This window comes from Peromyscus eremicus, chromosome X (genome assembly GCF_949786415.1).
Source record: "Peromyscus eremicus chromosome X, PerEre_H2_v1, whole genome shotgun sequence".
In the NCBI taxonomy this organism is placed as follows: Eukaryota; Metazoa; Chordata; class Mammalia; order Rodentia; family Cricetidae; genus Peromyscus; species Peromyscus eremicus.
In genome coordinates this window covers 49,180,862-49,196,281 of record NC_081439.1, presented here as the reverse complement: position 1 = coordinate 49,196,281, position 15,420 = coordinate 49,180,862, and the positions used below count along the sequence as shown (strand labels likewise).

General features: G+C 42.7%; 1 protein-coding gene across 1 annotated transcript in view; it reads right to left on the bottom strand.

Annotated features, from left to right (window-relative positions):
- Klhl15 (kelch like family member 15) overlaps positions 1-11,022 on the bottom strand; it is a 42,186-nt gene extending 31,164 nt beyond the window's left edge. Inside the window, exons 1-2 of the mRNA XM_059250389.1 lie at positions 10,589-11,022; positions 9,804-10,005 (exon numbers count right to left, since the gene is read on the bottom strand). The gene's annotated coding sequence lies outside the window, so the exon portion shown is untranslated. The remainder of the gene's footprint in view (positions 1-9,803; positions 10,006-10,588) is intronic.
- Between the last annotated feature and the right edge of the window lie 4,398 nt (positions 11,023-15,420).

The window sequence follows — 15,420 nt, the reverse complement described above, 5'->3', positions numbered from 1 at the left end:
GGCGTGCGCCACCACCGCCCGGCTTAAACAAAAATTTTTAAAGTAGATATGTGGACTGCAATATACCTCAGCAATACAACTCAGCGTGTGCAAGGCCCTAGGTTCAATATCTATCCTGGGTTCAATCCTTATGCACCAAAAATAAAGGTGGTATGAAACCTTCTTTGGGGATATTTTTTGTTTTGTGGACAGGCTATGCACTTCAGACCTACCTCAAGCTTATGGTCTCCTTGGAGGAGATATTAAAAAGTAATCCAGACCCAAGTGTGGTGGGTCATGCCTATAATCTCAGCTACTTGGAAAGCTGAGGCAGGAGGACTGCCACAAGTTGCAGACCATCCTGGCCTGTAGTGTGAGACATGGTCTCAAAAAAGAGTAATTGAAACACCAAACTATGGCAGAAATATCATATGGCAATGGAGCAATACGAAACTCTCTATCAAAAAAAAAAAAACAAAACACTGAAGACATGAGCAGGTCACCTGTCTTGAGTACTGGGTACCTTCCTGTTTGTCCAGCCTGCCTAGAATTCCTAGCAGGTAGACTCCACTTTGGTTCTAGCCCCAATCACATATGGTCAGATCCTGGGAAATATGAATCAAGATGAATATTATTTTGTCAAGAAATCTGGAAAGGTAAGGGACAGGAGAAAGGGAAGAAGGAATGTACATTGATTATGTATGACTACAACTAAAACATGTCAAAGAGCAGCCCTAGGCATCCACTTGTGGCCTAATTATCACTGAAATGCAGTCAACTGAGAAAGAAAGCCTAGACAAGAGTACAACCAGTGCTTCTTAACACCTTCATTTCCCAGTCCTCAGATCCAAATCTGAAAGAAATCTTTATGTTCTTGAAATAAAGTCTCACTTTTTATTACCTGAGCTGACTCCTACTTATAGCCAAGGGTCCTAAGTAAGTCTTAGGACAGAAATACCTGATAGTTAATTAAGAAGATTTCTTAGCCTTCTGTTTCTGTAAAAAATGAAAGCATTAGACATAATCTCTGAACTTTTGAGGCATAATACTCCCATTTGTTTTTCTGCTTTTTATATGATTATATATATATATATATATATATATATATATGCAATGCTCTTACATACATATTAAAACTAAAGCTGGGCAATGGTGGCTCACACCTTTAATCCCAGCACTGGGAGGCAGAGGTGATCTCTGAGTTCAAGGTCAGCCTGCTGTACAGAGCAAGTTCCTGGACAGCCGGGGCTACACAGAGAAGCCCGACTTTGAAAAACAAAATAAATAAATGAATAAATAAACAAACTATAGATACTTTCAAAGTTCCACCAATACTTTTATTAAGTCAACCTGATCTAAATCAACTTCTAAAAGTAATTTCTGACAGCTGGGGCATATGCAGTAATTTATTTTCCACCTAGGAAAACTCAATGAACTTATCAATAAGACTAACAGCTTTAGATCAGGATCAGTAACTTATACTTGTATGAAAAGCATGTATGGAAACAGAAACTATGAAATACTCTATAATGAACTGACAACACCATACAGTCTCTCAATGAAAGCATGAGCCAAAGTCTAGAACCAGAGTCACATTCAAGAGATCAAATTGTGATTCTACCTCCACTGGCTCTGTGGCCTAATGTCCTCATCTGTAAAATGAGGGTACTAATAGTAATAGAATCTACATTATTGGCTGCTCTGAGAATTAAATGGCTTAATGCACATACAGCACTTAGCATGGTGCATGGACCTGAAGTACACTATTAGTACTGCACCCTTTCTTTCTCTTGGTGCCTACCAAGTTGAATAATAAATATAATCCTGCTAACCTCATAGAAACCTTCTCCCTAGCAACAACATTTTCAACCACAGCCCACCTTCTCAGAACCCAGACTAACTGTAACTTACTTGATAGATGAAGACACTAAGGTTTACAAGTGAACAGACTTTATTCGAGGTCAAACATCTAGTTAAGTGTTAAAAAGACAGGATACATATCTTAATAATGGAAGGGAAGAGAGGGCATAAAAATAATGTAAAAGAATCTAAGTTTTTAGCTGGATGGCAGTGGCGCCCGCCTTTAATCCCAGCACACGGGAGGCAGAGCCAGGCAGATCTCTGTGAGTTCAAGGCCAGCCTGGTCTACAGAGCGAACTCCAGGACAGGAACCAAAACTACACAGAGAAACCCTGTCTCAAAAAAAAAAACAAAAAAAAAAGAATCTAAGTTTTTATATTGAATTTGTTAATTATCTTAGACATACTATATTAAATAAAATATATAAAAAATAATTTTACCTGCTTCTTTCTCTTGTGATAAAAAACAATAGCTAACACAATTTTAAAATGCATTATGTATCCGGCATATTCTACTAAACAGCATGGATTTATAATATCAACGTTTAAGGCATCAAATAAACAAACTTACAAATGAACACGTGAAACAAAACCAACTTGTTCACAATCCATACCCTGGACACTACAAAGAAAAAAAAAGACTTAGAATGGCAAGGTTTAAATGCAAACAGAAAAAAAGAAAACTGTAACACAAAAACACACATTTAAATAAATTAAATAAGAAAAGCAAAATTAAGACCATAAAAAAGGAAATATGCAAAACCTTATATAAAAATTCTCTATAGAATTATATCAATTTTAGAAAGAAAGTAGTAATTATAAGAAGTATAGCACAAAACCCAAATTTGAACTCTATGATCAATGAGGACTGGGAAAATATCCAGTCAGGGACTTTTGAGAAAAAAATATTACTAACATATAAAATGTTAAATATTCAGAAATTCTATAGCCTCACTTCTCACAATGGATCTTCAGATTAGGGCAAATTACAGCTTATAAACCTACTGTGTACATAGTCTATACCTGGCCTTCAGAATTTAAAAGAGATTTTTTTTCCAAAAGAGGAATGAAACTAAATTAGACTAAATTACAAGGCACACTTACACTACTAGGAAAGAAATACTGAACTGTGTATCTTGCTTTATCAACTTGGCACTGACAAAAGGCTAGGGGAGGCTAGAGATGTAGTCCGTACCTCAGTAGTAGAGGACCCTGGATTCAGGGTTCAATTCCCAGGACACACACACACACACACACACACACACACACACACACACACACATATATATATATATATATACACATACACACACAAAGGGGCGGGGGAGAGGAAAAAGAAGGTAGGGTGAGAGAGACACTGACTGATTCATGTCTTTGTGCATATGCTATGGTCTGAAGAGAACTAGGATCAGTCACCTGAAAGGACTTGTCAAGGTCAAAATTATTCTCAAAATATTTCAAAAGCTTTGGGGCTAACAGCAAATAGTTCTAAGGATTAGGATATGTAGCTCAGAGGTAACACACTTACCTAGCATGCATGACTTTCTTAAATTCAATGCCCAGAGCCCCCCCTCTAAAAAAAAAGTTATATTTTTCACATTTCCTTTCTGATTTTCAGAGGTTTTGTTTAAGGAGAATGAAGAATGTGAATACCTGTCATGTTTTTAATAAAACCAAATGTTACAGAAAGATTTGGAATAATATGGTCAGCAATAATCTAATTGTCAAGGACTGTTGTTTTTTTTTTTTGAGACAGGGTCTCACTCTAGCCCATGCTGACTTTGAACTCATAGCAATTCTTTTTCAATCTCCCAAGTGCTGGGATTATTGGCATGAGCCACTACACCTGACTTCAAGATCTTAATTTTCTATAAGATGCGCATTTTTCATTAAAAACCACAATTTATATAACTTTAAGGGGGTTACTTTTTAAAGAATTACAAATATTTTTAAATTCCCTAGTATCAGTTTCTACATAAACCAATACACATAAACCAAAGTTATTTAGAATCAAAGTAAATTTTAAGAAATATAAAGAGGTTCTGGGACCTCTCAAGTATCAGTGAAGGGAAGGTAAGAGAGATAAGTGACCACACAAAACACACACATGCACACACACACACACACAGCCCTCTGCCTTGGAAGACTATTACAGCTATTTATTCACAAAAATTTCTAGCAGTTCAAATTCTCTAGTGACCAGTAGAGAAAGAAGTCTGGTGGGGGTAAAATTGGAAGAAAATTAAAGGCATAGAAATTAAATGCTTCCCTTTTAGTTAGAAGGCTACCATTCTGATTTGAAGGCAAAATTCTAGACAACTAAATGGAAGATGTTTCAAAATCAACAAACCTCCATGTTTATGACATAAGTAGTAAGTTATTGCTTTCATATTCCTCCCAAAGCTGACTGAAAACTACAAAACCATAAGCTGTTCAGTATAAAAGTTAGACTCTCAAAAGGTTAATGTTCATCCTTAGTGAAAAATGTAAATGATTCCATACTACCTTCACTATCAAATTGTTCTCCCAAAAATGACACCTATGCAGATTGAAAGCAAAGTGAAAAGCTTAGTGGTTTTTAAAAATAGAATTTCCAAATCATAAAATCTCACACAATTTCTCTAACTTATCCAATAATTTTAAATTCAACAATCTCAAAGCAGCCACTTCTCAATATATTGATGGTAAAAAAAAAAATTTAGAAATTGGGATTTTTTTTTAGCTCTAATAGGCGTTTGTTTTACCCTCAAATATATACCACCACTCAAACTGGGAAAGAACACAAGCTGAATGTGGGAGAAAGGACTGCATATTTGTTTAATACTGAAACTGTTGTCATCAAAATATTTTTATAACTCACTACTGAATTGTGAATGGCAACTTAAACTACTAAGAAAGATCTGGTCCTCTAGCCTCAAGAATGGCACTTATTATCCAAATTACTTCAGTTTACAGGTATGTTTAGTATTTAGTCATCCTATATTATAAGAAAACTAAGGAAAAAACCCACTCGTTTCAATGCTATTTTTCATCTTTAATGTTCCTTTACTTATTCCTTACTACAAGAAGTAGTCCAAGAGTGATGTCATGGAAAACAGCTTCCCTGGCCTTTAGAGATTGGATCCAGTGAGAATTCTAGGAAAAGTCTCTGTTGGGAAATAAAATCCCAAATCTTCTAAGCTGCATTTTAACATGAAATCACAAATCATGTACTGTTAGCATTTTCATTCTCCCCCAAGAATTATATAACCAACACAAATCTTTTTGGAAGCTCCTGATGTTATAATACAGATTTCCTGTAAGTCCACGATGCAGTATTAACTAAATGTAAAGATATTATCAAGGACAAAAGATATTTTTTTCTATCTGTTCTTATTTGCTTCAATGATTCAGCTAGATTCCCCACCCCCCATGCTTGCAGACAGAGCCCAAGGCTTCACACATGGGATGTAAGTGCTCTATCCCTGAGATATACACCCCAGCCTGGTGAGCTTCAAGGATATCAAGGAGAGAAAACTGAGCTTACTCAGTGGGTAAAGGTGGTTGCAGCCTAATGATCTGAGTACCATCTCAGGGACCCATATGCGAGTAGAGAACCTACTCTTACAAGTAGTTCTCTGACCTCCACATTCATGTTGTGTAGCCTGTGCACGTATGCACATACAATAAATAAATAAGCAATTAAATAAATGTATTTTTTAAATATCCTATGGCCAGTGAGATGACTCAGTGAATAAAGGAGCCTGCTGCGAAGCCTGATGATCTGAGCTTGATCCCTGGGCACACATGGAGGAAGGAGAGAACCAACTCCCACAAGTTGTATTCTGACCTTCACAATATTGCCGTGGCTCACGTGCATGTGCATTCGAATACACAAAAGAGAAAAAATATGAAGTGCTAGGGAAATAACTTAAAGATAGAGTGTTTGCCTAGCACACACAAAACCCTACGTTCAACCTCTCCCTCCAATTACTAAAAAGAAGAACAAAGTCTTAAAATATATTTTACTTTTTCACTTTTCATTATTCCAAAATTAAAAGTTCTGGGTTGAGCATGTCACTCAGTCATAGAGCACTTGCCTGGTACATGTGAGGCTCTGCAGAGTTCAATCCTCAGCTCCCTCTTCCAAAATAGTTAGAATTTTTAATTCTGGGCTACTGAGATGGCTCAGCTGGTAAAGGCACTTGCCATCAAGACTGACAATCTAAATTCAATCCTTGGGAACTAAATGGTGGGAGATGAGAACCAACTCTTACAATTGTCCTCTGACCTCCATATGTACATTCCCACATGCATAAAACACAGACAAAAAATAACTTTTAAAAATTAGACCTTGAAAGGGTATCTACTGCACATGTGGTGGTGCATACCTTTAATCCCAGTACTTGGGGGCAAAGGCAAGCAGATCTCTGTGAGTTCGAGGCCAGCCTAGTCTACACAGTGAGTTCCAGGACAGCCAGGGCTATGTAGACAATCTGTCTCAAAAACACAAAGCAAAACAAAAATGAAAGGCCATCTACTTCTTTTTTTATTGGGGGGTGTTATTTGGAGACAAGATTTTACTTTGTAGCCCTGAAGAGCTTTGAACTCAGAGATCCACATGCCTTTGCCTCCCTCATGCTTGAATTAAAGATCCAGGAGACCATTCCTGGCCCCTGGTAGTCTACATTTTAAACATCTTGTGGTATGGGTGTTTTGGCTGCATATATGTCTATGTACCATGTGAGTGCCTAGTGGCCATGGAAGCCAGAAGAGCCTGAGGATCCCGTGGAACTGGAGTTACAGATGGTTGTGAGCTGCCATGTGTGTGCCGGGAATTGAACTCGGGTCCTCTGGAAGAGCAGCCAGTGCTCCTGAGCCATCTCTCCAGCCCCATGGTCACGTACTTTTGAGCCAGCACTAATACAAGGTATACCTAGGGCAGAAATGACCTATGGGAGTCTTTCCATTGGTTCCTAAAATGGCAATGATAAGCTCTTTCTACTCTTCCTTCTGTTGCTGTTGTTCCTAGAAAACCAGCCTCACCCCACTTGCTGTTCCTCTTTGCCTAGCATCACTCTATCCAGATATCTATGACTCCCTTTAGATCACTAGGCAAGAGTCAACTCAATGAGACCTTGTCCTAAACCCCTCTTAAAATAATACAGCCCAGTGGGCTTGGTGGCATATACCTTTAGTTCCAGCATTCAGGAGGCAGAGGCAGGTGGATTTCTGTGAGTTCAAGGCCAGCCTGGTTTACATAGTGAGTTTCAGGATAGCCAGGGCCACATACAGAGACCCTGTCCCAAAAAAGCAAGCAAACAAAACATAAATAAATAAAAATTACAAACCCCCTCTACTCCATCAACCAAAGAATCTCCATCTCCATCTCTGCTTTATTTTTTCCTAAGGTCTATTTAATGCTGAAGTAACTCTCTTTAGAGACAGGGTCTCATACTCCAGGCTGCCTCTACTGAGGAAGATTCTCAACTGATCCTCTTACCTCCACCTCCTAGTACTGGAACTACAGAAATGGGCCACCATACTTTTATTTTTCATTTTCTGTTCAAAATTTTTTGTTTTGTGCCTATAATCCCAGTACATGGGAGGCTGAGGCAGGAAGATGACCTTGACTTTAAAGCAAACCTGGACTACAGTAAAAAAACTGTCGGGGGGGGGGGGTCCAAAACAAAACAAAAAAATGTTAAAAGTATTAACACTAACTTGAATCCCCAGCACCTAGAACAGTGTATGGCACATAGTAAATGCTTAATAAATACTGGAGTTATGAAGAAATTTACTTCACAAGCCTCCATGTTCTTTAGCCACTCTCAATTTAAAGATGAAAAAATCCAAACTATGAGGTCAAGTTACTGGCCTAAGGCTACGATACTATGGAGCTAGGGTCCTCCTGAGTTCTATACCTTCCTAATAACTACCATTACTGCAAACCCTCACCAATGGCCAGCTTTGCTTGTTCTTCAATTAACAAAACAAAACAAAACAAAACAAAAACACCAAAGGAGCTACAGCATTCTAGTTCTGAAAAAAATGTCTGGTAATAAATTAATCTACACCACACCCCCAACACAGACCAAGATTCACTGTCCTCACTTACATTCCATCATGAAACATTTGCAATCTGAAAGCCCAAATCTGACGGGGAAAATTATTAAAGGTACTAAAACATAACACTTTTTCCTTTCTCCCATCTCTCTTGACTTGTCATGACGTGTTTTTATCTGTTGATATATGTTGTCCTAAGTAAAGAAAAGTTAAGATTTGAAATTATTAGCACAAATTTTACTATTCATTTATATTGTACAATGCCAGTTTACACACATTATTAAACCAAGTACGGGATCCCCGCTTCTGAACACCCATGAATTCAGTCAAGCCAGCCTTGGTTCCATGATTTCAGCCCCAAATAACCCACAACAAGGCAGAGAGGTCAAACTCTGAAATTCTCAATAAAGTAGTAATCTGCCAAAATTATCTTCAGGACAAGAGATAAATCCAAAATATAAAAGCAGCCGCTTTAAAGCTGGCTACTCCTTTTCCAAATTAATCCTGCCCATCTTGCACTATTCTGTCTTTTTACAAAACACACAAGCACGCTGTGAAAGACAACTGGTACTGGACTAGGGAATTAAAAATTTAACATCTAACTAAGAAAAAAACATTTATTGCCAACTAAAAATAATATACTCTAAATATCCTTTCACTTCTTATTGACTATTTTTAAGCCAAAACATCCTACAATTTTGAAATTCTAGCAAATTTTATTTTCAAACCACAAATAATACTATCTTATTTTTCTGCCAAATTGACCAGTAGTAAAGAGTGTTAATTAACATCCTTTACCACTGACAAACTGGGACTCAAAGCACCTACCGAGTGTTGCAATTGAAAATGAGAACTGAATTACACAAATATTACATTTAGTGCTAAAAAGTTGAAATTCCCTATACATTTCTAGATCTATTAAGCATTAGAGAAATATGAATGCATTTGTAAGCTCTTCAAAAACGATTTTCAAATGGGTAGAAGCATTCAGTCATCCTGTTCCCTAGATATGAAAAGCAAACATTGCAATTAGAGCATATACATCTAAAAATCACTTTTAAGATGACAACGGCAAACTAGATTAATGATTAAAAATATATAAAGACTAACAAGTGTAAGGTGCTAAATATTCTGAGTAAGAAAAGGGCCTAAGAGGCCTAGAAAGATGAAAAGCCCTACAGTAACATTAAATCTGATTTGAAGAATACCGTTATTTTAAATAAGCAGTTAGCATTTTGTAGGAGGAAGGCCAACCAACGTGACTATTAATCAGCTATCGATTACTGCACTGTTTTGCTATTCTGTACTTATTTACTTAGAATATAGAAATTACGAGGCAGCAACAGTTAGCCACATTAAGCACTCTAGCAAAGGTTACTTAAAGAAATGACCTTATATTTTCTACGACACTTTACAGCTATAGATTATTTTCACATATATGACCTCATAGAGTCCTCATTACCTTCTGATGTGGCTATTACTGACTAGATTTCATAGATAAGAAACTGAGGTTCCATACGAGATTTTCTCAGTCACCCAGTCGGACCCAGACGTTCTGATTTCACGCTTTATGCCTCACATTTCGCATAGCTCTATTTCAGGCACAAATAGGATTTTTAAAGGGAAGGAACCGGTTGGGGGGAAATAATCATGGTACCTGCAGCTCTGTGCTGCAAAAAATGGCTGAATTATGCTTCTTCCTTTTTTTTTTTCTCTCCTCCTCTCCCTGTCCCCCCTCCTCCCTTTCTCCCCCTGGAAAAAAATTTACATTTCAAACAATTTAAGTAAACTCAAAGACAAATTAGGTCCCAGCGTCTACCAAAGGTCTGAGTGCGGTGGGGGCCACGGAACCCGTGCCTTCCTCGGGGCCGCGGGCAAAGCCTGGGCTCCGCAGGCCGGCGGCCAGGGGCGGCTACGCACCTCGGGGGTCCTGTCCAGCCTCTAGTGGACGGCACTCTGCATCAGGAAGAAGCGGGCCAGTGGGCCGAACGGTGGGAGGGTCGGGCGCCGGGACGGACCTCGGTAGGCTCCTTGGACCTCTACAAGGGGCCGCTCCCTGGCCGGGCCGGAGCGCTCCGGCGCGGGGCGAGCGTGAGAGCTTGAGGCCCCTTCAGAAGCAGTCCTGGGAAAGAAGACAGCGCTTGAGTAGCGAGTCCAGACAGTTGGGCTAGGCGGTAGGCGCGCGGCGTCGGGGCCGGGGCCCAGACTTGCCAATACCGGGGAGGGGAGGAGGAGCTCGCGACAGCCCACAGGGTACGGCGGGAGAACCGGCTTAGGGCCACGAACCGGGGCAGAGCAGAGGGGGCCGAGGGCAACAGCCGAAGCGCCAGCGGCAGCGACGTCGACAACGGCGGCGTCTCCGGGTTTCTGCCCCGAAGCGCGCGGAGCCTCAGGATCACCCACGCCGGGGGTGGAGGAAAGCGGGAAAGGGGCGGGAAAGGGGCGGGGCGTGCGGGGCCACGAGCCAGGGGCCGCTCCGGGCCTCGCGCCCCCTGCGGGCCGCGGGAGCCGCCCGGGGCCCGCCCAGGGAGGCGGGGCGCGCAGGCAGGGGGCCCGGGCTGCGGCGTCTAGGACGTGCGGAAGCCGGCCTCTCGGAGACAGAGGGTGGGAACGGGAAGCCACGGGTTAGAGAGTAGGCCTGGGAGGCCCCCTCAACCCCCGAGGGTGCCCCGCAGGGGCCAGCGCGCCGCCTGGCGGGTGTTTACCTTCCCCCTGGTCTAATGCCAATGCCGCCATCTTTCAGCCCAATGCGCGTCACTTCCGGCGCCACGGAGCGGGAGCGGGTGTGGGAGCCCGGTGGAGGGAGGGTTGTCCCGCGCCCGCAGCCCGCCTTGTCCCTAAGGGCGAGCCTACCACAGTAGAGGGAGGCAGGGGGCACCGAGGAAAATAGGTAGCGGGGCGCTGCAGGCCGGAGCCGTTGAGGCTTCCCCTCCGAGCACCGCCGTCGGGGCTAGAGAGGATCGGCCGTGCACCTTCCCAGGCGGCCGTGTCACTCCGCCTGCCGCGGAGGTGGGCCCTGAGGCGCTGCGGCGAACGCGCGGTGCGCAAGTGGAGGGCTAGGACACCCGGAAAATTCCATTTTTTGGCCTCTTGCACGCCATGGGATGAGGGGAGCTTTGCCAACAGTACCTGTTAGAAAAGTGACTCGAGAACAGCGAATGACATCATTTTTGTAAGGCAGTTTGCAGTGGAACGTTGCGTCACAGTTGCACTTGGTTTATTGCGTAGCAATTACACGTTTCACATATAAATGTCTCAGAGACGGAAAAAGTCATAGAAAATGGCATGTTTTCACTACAGGGAGAAAAGTGCGATCTAAAACACCGCGTTTGTTTTGCGCCAAAATAGGCAAGAACGAACATTCAGAAGGCACCAATTTCTGTTGTTCGTTTGTGTGTGTGTGTTTACAAGTCTGCTCTAGAATTTTAGATCATTTTAGATCATTTAGATCATTTTTTCTTGATTTAAGAATATGAAAGCACACCATAAGACTGTTTTGTAAATTTATTATGGATCTCTGTGAGGAAGCCACTGGCCCTACAAACAGTTTAAAATTAAGGCACCCATTAACCATTTCTGATCTTAACGTTTTTGGTTTTTTTTTTTCTTCTACCTCTACCTCCACCTCTACCAGGAAAATAAGTTTATTTTTTATCTTATCTAAATAAACTTATCTTATCTAAATAAACTTATCTAAATAAATTTCTGACACCCGCAGCAGTAATTCCTGTTTTCAATTACAGCCAGGCATTGCTCAACAATAGTGATGAACTCTGAGAAATCAATACGCAGGCAGTTTCCCTGTTAGGCAAACCTAGGTGGGCGCCTAATGTGGTGGTGGGCACTTTTAATCCCAGCATTTGAGGGGCAGAGGCAAGAGATCATTGTGAGTATGAGGCCAGCTTCGTCTATACAGCGAGTTCCAGGCCAGCCAGCGGCTACCTAGTGAAAATGTGTCTGAAAAAAAAAAGCTATATATATAGTTTTTCTCAGGGACTATGGTTTGGTATACTGGCAGCAGATGGTTTATTTAAACCAGAATCAATCACAAAAGGAATAATGTGTTGCGCTATAGTGTTAGGATAGCTGTGACATCAGTAGGTAGTGGGGGGTTTTCAGCTCCATTATAATCTTTTGAGACCAGCACCATAAGTGCAGTATGTAATTGAAATTACATCCTTTCTTTCTTTTTATTTATTTGTTTATTTGCATTTATTTAGTAGAGGGGGGAGCCATGGAGATCAGACAACTTGCAAGAGGTGGGTGAGGCGGGTCCCTCTTTCCACCATGTGGATGCAGGGGGTTGAATTTAGGTTGTCAAATTCAGGTTGCAGTACTCGGTAGCAAGTGCCTTTACCTGCTGAGACTTGTCACTGGCCCTAGCTTTGGCTTTTTTTCAACATCCTTTGACAACTCATAACTCCTTTTCTCCTCACACTGGAAAGTAACTGGCGTTCCTTCCTTCTGGAAGGGCCCCCAAAAGGCAGCAATTCGAGGCTGTTTCTGCCTCCCAAGTTTTAGGGTCACAGTGTGAGCACCCTGCCTGTGTTGTCTTTTCTTAGCTCTCTAGCCTAAGTGTTGAAGAATACAATACACAGTCCTCAGTCTGTTGCTGTCTGGCTCTCTGATAGTCCCGAGACATGCTAGAAACTCGGGCTGGAATTAGAAGGTGGCCGGCCTCTACGTGGGGATTGTGAGGGTTGGTGACAGTATATTCCCCTTCCCCCTTCCTTTATTTTATGTTTTAAGAAGTTGGAAGCCTACAATGGGAGTGTGTACTTGCAGCACCAGAACTAACAAGGCTAAGGAAAGAGGATGCAGAATTTAAGCCAGCTAGACCCTACCTCCGAAAAGAAGAGAATCCCTTGAGCTCTTATGATGCCTGACTCACGGGAAATTGGGAGACATATGAATAAAGGAGGATTCCTGGTTAGTGTTTAAGCAGCTTGGCTGTGACTGGTTACCTTTCATTAGCACGGGCTCCTCTTCTTTATTTTCCCAGGCCTTCAGGTTGTCACACTTCTCCAAACTTTTCCAACTCTCTGCTCACCTCTTAATTCATGAACCTGACCCACTTTTCTAGAAGTAAAAACTGTAAGGGAATTGTATCAAAACTTCCATCTCTTTAAATAGGCCGAGGCTTCTGGAGATGTCTACACAAGGATTTTCCTCACTTGTCATCCCTTACGTCAGATCTCTAGTTATTTGGTAAGAATCTTTACATTGTTTCCCCTATATTCTCTCATATCATGAAGCCTAAATCCCTCCCCAAGATCCAGATAGGGTAATGCCAAGTCCTTAAACACTTGAAAGGATCCTGAGTACAAAGACAAAAAAAAAAAAAATTCTGAAAGTTAGTACCTAGAGTCTGTCTGTACCTTGCTGTTTTTCAGGAACATAGGTTCTCCACCAGCAAAACAACTCATACTTGCCAAGCCGTAATGACACATCATGAGCTAAGAAACCCACTCCCCAGAGAGGCATCTGAAATGTGTACATTCCATTAGTTCAGAAACACTGGGAGCTACTCAAGGAAAATAAATCAGTAACTCAAGTCTACATGACCAGAATGACTCAGCAGGACCTGTGTAGCCCCAAGAGACTGGGTGCCTAAACTATGTATATTGCATTATTTCAAAATATATAGGGAACTATCTAAGAAAATTAACAACTTAAATGTGCATGACAAAAAAAAAGAGAATTCAGTGTGCCCTATCCTGAAATGAAGCAAATGCTCAACTTTTTTAACTTCTACCCTTGAGGTCTCACCTAGCCCTTTTTTGGGGGCTCGGGGGGAGTGGGCATGGGAAAGAGGCTGGAGATAGAACCCAGGGCCTTGCTTGGTAAAGGCTCTACCACTGAGTCACGTAACCCCCCAGGCTCATTTCAACCCTTTAACCTCGAGGAAGCAAATGATCTCCTAGTAGTTTTTAGAGTAACAACAGCACAGCCCCTATAGACAGCCGTCGGGGTTGAAAACATTCGAAGCTGGCCTCAGAGCAGTAGTTTGAGGTGACATTGGGTATTCCGGTAGAAGCCAGGCTTTGATGGATTGAGCAAGGCTTCTCAAAGGGTGTGATCTGTAAATCCAGTCCAGAAGGAAGGAGAGAGAGTAAATAAGGCGCCCACAGGCTGTGTCCAGACCTAGGAGAAGCAGAAACTCTTCAACAAGTGCTAATGCCTGAGTAGGGTGAAAACGGAGGCCAAAAGAAGGCGAGACGAGAAAGGAGCAAAAGACCACACACGGCAACCTCTGCTGTCTCCTTTGGTTTTGTTCGTAACATTCCTTGAGTTCATTCTTTGACAATCTCATATAGCAGACATCCTGATTGGTCTAATGCCCTCTTTAATCTACCCCTATAAATGGTACAGCTCGGAAGGGAAGGTATCCTGGCTGTCAGGAGTCAAGGAATCCCACAAAGTCACACCACACAACAAACCTCACACAAAGATGTGTTGGGAAAGAAATGGGAAGGAACTGTCTAGCTAGGAGGGTCTAGAGGAGTCGTGGGATTATGATGTGCAGCTCTGAAGAGAAGGCAGGGGAAGAGGCAGGAAGGGGTACAATAGCCTGGTTGAGACTAAGGAAGCTACAGCATTATTGCTCCAAGGGTAGAGGGTCAAGGCCAGGTGAAGAAGACCAGCCATAGCCTTAAAGACCATGGCTGTGGGGTACCTCCACCTCCAAGAGTACCAGAGGGGTGCCAGATACTCAATGGTCACATCCTCAGACTCAAGGGACACCAACAAAAGGGGAAATTTACCGAATTGCTACCGGTGGATGGGGTACCAAGCAGATGGTGAGCTGGAAGGTGAGTCTGTTTGGGTGGGCCAGAAATGAGAGATAGGGTCCCAGTGGGGCTCAGACCCTGAGCGGGGGCACAGGCATCAGGGGAGCCTGAGTCACACCTCCAATGTAAGTGTTATGGCTCTGAGGCAAAAGGTATCCTGATAGTCGGGAGCCCAGGATTACCACAAAGTCACAAACTTCACACAAAAGATTTACTGGGAGAGAAAACTCAGAGGTGACCGCCTCTACTTGAGTGAGAGGCCAGAGAGAACTGACCAGAAGGCAGGCCTTATGTAGGGTTTCTTGTGGGTGGAGCTTCCCAGGGTGGCATGGGATTGTTGGGATTATTGTGGCCTGGTCTTAAAGCAAACTCAGGGATTGATGGGAATTTTTTCCGTAGGGTGAAACCTGACCACTCTACCACCTTGAGAGGCTGGGAATCACTGTTACAACCCTTAGGGACTAACTGTTAGGGCTGTTAGGGAAGTCTGGGGGTTGGGGCCTAGCTGTTGGAGCTCCTCAGGGGTGGGTCCTGGCCATTGGGGCTCCTCAGGGGTGGGTCCTGGCCATTGGGGCTCCTCAGGGGTGGGTCCTGGCCATTGGGGCTCCTCAGGGGCAGAGCCTGGCAGTTGGAGCTCCCGGGGGTGGGGAAAGCTGGCCACTTTGATGCCTCAACAGGTCAGGCCTGGTGGCCAGAGTAGTCTGGGGGTAGAGCCTGGCGGGTGGAGCCTGGCAGCTGGAGGTCTC